The following is a 4,726-nucleotide window of genomic DNA, read 5'->3' on the forward strand; positions in this document are numbered from 1 at the left end:
AGTTGTTCAATTCTGCATGCATAAAATTCACCCAATCAACATCCTTCAATGCTTCTTCTATCTTCTTTGGCTCAATGGATGACACAAATGAGAAGTGCTCATAAAATGATACCAATCTTGATCTTGTTTGTACACCTCTTGAGATATCACCAACTATAGTGTTGTTGACGGTAGTTATCATTCATTATAAACTTCAATATAACTTGAAATAATGCATGAAAATGATCATCAACATAGACTTAGGGGTTTAAACTGACAATTTCCATAAGTTTTGGTAAATCTGTGTTTTCAGCAGGGTTATTTTAGGAAACCATCAAAGGGGATCAAAATGTCAAATTAAATCGTGCTTATCCATGGCAAAACTACTCTAGAAGGTTCTAGAGGACTCTAAAAGCCACATCACCGAAGCAGAGGGAAGGAGGCTACCTAGCCCCCTTGGGCCACCTGTCAGTATCTGTTTCAACGTTAGTTCCTCCTCCACCTCCTAGGATGCCTCTACGCCATTTATTCAAGTTGTTTTGATCCGAGGGCTCAGGATTGATGCTCTGACCTATATAATCAGTCCCTGCCCCCCCCTCTAGAGCACGCTGCCATAAGTCAAGATTAGAGCAAAAATTAGGGTTTCTAGAGAGAAGAGAATAGAGCTCCATTTGTTCAAGTTTCTAGTATATACTAGCTAGCAAGGTTCAAGTAGAGTGTGGGCTATTGCTTTGAATTCTGGATCTGCCATCTAGAGACTGGTATAGCCATTGTATCTCTAAATTTATGACTTTGTGCTACTTCAATATTATATTGCTATTTATTATGTTCCTAGTTTGCTCTAGTTATATGCTTGATATAGTTATGATTGATGAATTTATGCATATGTTCGCAAAGTTCTTAGCTCAGTACTTGAGTGAGTTAAGTGGTCAACATTATGTAAGCATGGTGCTTATATATTGTTTGCCTATGGATGCATTCTACACTCTAGGTCATGTGGTAGATCCCAGATGTGATACTCTCGTTGAGTCCTTTGTAGTCCACTCCCCATTTGTAGAGCAAGTAGAACGCGGTTACAAAGGGAGACAAGCTCTGTTCTTGATCTTCCTTAGTAATGTTCCTTATGTATAGATCCAAAGTTAGTTTTACTATAGATGAGAATGTATATACTTGGGTTTACAAAAGACTTAGTAAATAAGGAATGACTTAGGAATCTCTTGCTCTTAACGAATCTCCTATTTAGCCGTACTACATTTAATGAGTCTCTATTTCTATCTCTGGAATACCATTATTACCTTACAATTATCATTTATTTATCCCTTGATTTACCCCTGCCATAGCATGAAAGTGATTTTTTTTCATAAGTATATTTATTTATCAATATCTCTGTGCCAACACAACTCGATAGCTCCTCCCTATGGATAAAATATAAATAACGATACCTGGTATACTCCCGGGTGAAATGCTACAATGGTATATTATCTGTGTGCTTGCGGATACTTTAATATATATATAATTTTCCTCTAACTTTTCAAGTGTCATTTATAGTTACCAACAATGCTAGGGATAATAACTTTGTAAAGAGTGATGCTAAGAAATGTCAACAAGCATTTCTGGCGCCGTTCCCAGGGAGGGGCACATGGCTATAGAGAATTGATCAAATAAATATTTATGGATGAAATCATAACCTCTGCTTTAGTAGGCTTACCCTTTTTTGTCTTTGTTCATATCTTATATAGGGTATTGCAGACTTGGTTGTGATTCACCAACAACTTCCAATCAGAATCAAATTAACCTAATTAAGATGAAGCTCAACACCAGTTTTTGATCTATGGCTGAGAAGACTGCGTGAGTTCTCTGCTCCGAGCACTGAGAACATTCGCACTGGACCAACATTCAAAACCAACAACCTTGAGTTTGAGCTCAAGCCAAGCCTCATCAACATGGTGCAAGCTACCCCATTCAGCGGAAAGGCACATGAAGATGTTAGTCTCACCTTTAGAATTTTCTAGAGATTAGTAGCATAGTCATCATCAAGGAAGTTGCTCAAGCTATCATACTACTCCACCTATTTCCATTCTCACTAGTGGGAAGAGCGAAGCAGTGGTTCTACATCAACAAAGATCACATCAACACATGGGCAAAGTGTTCAAAGGCCTTTCTAGAAAAGTTCTTCCCTGTAGACAATACAAATGCCTTAAGAGGAAAGATTTCCAATTTCCAACAGTAGAAGGGAGAAACTATTCTAGAAGCATGGGAACGTTTCCAAGAATACATTTCAGATTGTCTTCATCATGGGATGGAAGATTAGTTGCTCATGCAAGGCTTTTACCACGAATTAACTCCGAAAGCTCGCGAACAACTAGATGCAACTGCTAGAGGATCATTTATGTCACTCACCCTTGGAAAAGCTAAAACTCTTATGGAAAAGATAGCCTCTAATCAAGGATAGGCTTAATGCAATATTCAATCATGCAATAAGAGCGAAGAAGTACCAGAAGAGGTATGTGCACTGTCAACTAAGATGTACGTACTGTTAAATTGGCTTGAAAAGTGAGCCAATTACAAGAAAGATCGTCAGGCTATTCAAGATGCCTTTAATTCCCAGAATGTATGTGGAGAATACTTGGGGGTAGAATTCCCTGAATATCAGGAGGATGCAAACATTGTCAACAATTCTGCTCCACAACAACAGAGACAAGGGTGGAATCAACAACAATGGTCGACTGACCAAGGTAAGTACCTAGGTAATTACTATAATACTCCTAAGCAACCATCCTTAAGAGACTTGATCTTAGAACAAGTTAGTATTAATGAGAATATTTCTAAGAAAATTGCTTTTAATGATAAGGTCCTAGAAAACATAAATACTAAAATGGATAGTTTTTCTTCTGCCATAAAAGACCAACTTAGCTATAATAAAAACATAGAATAACAATTAGCCTAGTTGGTTGCTGCTCTACCTTTTGCCACTAACCTTGAGAAGGTAAACGCTATAACCACAAGAGGTGGCAAGTCTACTCATGATCCACCATATCTGATAAGGATAGGTAAGACACCAGTGGTTGTGCAGGAAGAGGAGAAGAGAACCAATGAAGTTGAAGGAGTTGGGCCACAAGAGCAAGAGCCACAACAAGATTTTTATGACATGACCCTCCTACCGTTTCCACATAGAAATCGGAAAGCCAAAATAGATGAGCAATATGGTAAGTTTGTAGAGGTAATTCAAAAGTTATATATCTATATTTCGTTGCTAGATGCCATATAGGTACCTACCTACGTGAAGTATCTCAGAGACATCCTCAACAATAAAAGATCACTGTCTTCCACTGAGGTAATCAAGTTAATAGAGGAGTGTAGTGCGGCCATCCTAAACACTTCACATGTCAAGAAGAAGGATCTAGGATGTCCCACTATCGATTGTTCGATTGGGAGCTAGAACTTTGAGAATGCGTTATGCGATCTTGGAGCAAGTGTCAGTGTCATGCTCAAAAAGGTCTTTGACAAGCTTAGCTATTCAACATTCATGCCAACATCAATGTGCTTGTAACTTGCCGACCAATTGGTCCGCTACCCTGTAGGAATCGCTAAAAACATTCCGGTAAAAATATGAAACTTTTTTGTTCCCATAGATTTTGTAGTACTTGACATGCAGGAAGACATGAAGACTCCCCTCGTTCTTGGGAGACCCTTCCTGAGCACTACAAATGCTCACATTGATGTCAGAGCTAGAGAAATTAAATTCCATATCAATGGGAAGGAAGAGCGGTTCGCTTTCAAGCAAGACTGGAACAATGCTCCAATCTGGAGTGGCATGAGAAGCAAGTATCAAGGTCTCCATCTCCAGGACCTACTAACATACCTGAAGAATAAACCCGAATGGAGAAGTCTGGTTTGGTGGACTTATAATTCTGAACCCTGCCCAGGAGGTAACTCGGTAGTTATCCATATTTACTTTTTCATACTGCAGTAATCATTTTATCCTAGCATATTTGCTTTTTAACACCTGCATCATGAAACAAAAATTCTCATCATGGCATTATAAAAACTTATGCCCCATGTAAATAATTTTTACGGAGTAAAAATCTGTAAGAAATATTTACCGTGGAGGCATAAAAATTTAAAAATACCATCATTCATCTTGTTATATTACATAGTATCATAAAATATTTTTGCATTGCATTTTTATACATATATATGGTAGAAATACAGGAGACACATGAGACCCACTCAACCATGACCCATCACCTCCATCTCCACTGAACCTCTATTATTCACCTCCATTCTCACTCAACTCTATTATGTCATAGCTCCACCGAAAGAAACACCGATGGAGCTGATATTTTGCTTAAGGGTGAAGTAAAGATCCACCAAGAAAATAGAGAGGCCATTTAGCCATGATGTGGGGCCAGCTAGCCCCACCACTTGGCCGGCTGGCCTGCTACCTCCCCCTTTATAAATCCCACTCCTTTGATGCTCTCGGCCTCCAGCACAACACAATTCTAGTTCCTGAGTTTGGAATTCCATTTCAAAATTTCGTAGTTGAATTTATTTTAAGAAGAAGTAGTGTTGGAGTAAGAAAGAGTGAGAGAAAGTTTGTGTGTGAAAGTAGTGCTAAAATCTTGAGAAAGAGAGAGAGAGGTGCTGCTGAAATTTGAGAAAGAAAAATAGAGTTTAAGTGTGGTAGTGTTGTCCAAATCAAGAGAGGGAATTAAAAAGAATTAAGATAGAAGTCATGGCAAAATCT

The 4,726-nt window shown here is 38.5% G+C and overlaps 1 non-coding gene across 1 annotated transcript; it reads right to left on the bottom strand.

Moving 5' to 3' along the window:
• Positions 1 to 2,173: 2,173 nt before the first annotated feature.
• LOC136502438 (small nucleolar RNA R71) lies at positions 2,174 to 2,280 on the bottom strand. The gene has a single exon (XR_010770576.1). It is a non-coding gene; the product is annotated as a small nucleolar RNA R71 (small nucleolar RNA).
• Positions 2,281 to 4,726: the final 2,446 nt, after the last annotated feature.

The sequence above is a fragment of the Miscanthus floridulus genome, chromosome 13 (genome assembly GCF_019320115.1).
Source record: "Miscanthus floridulus cultivar M001 chromosome 13, ASM1932011v1, whole genome shotgun sequence".
Lineage (NCBI taxonomy): Eukaryota > Viridiplantae > Streptophyta > Magnoliopsida > Poales > Poaceae > Miscanthus > Miscanthus floridulus.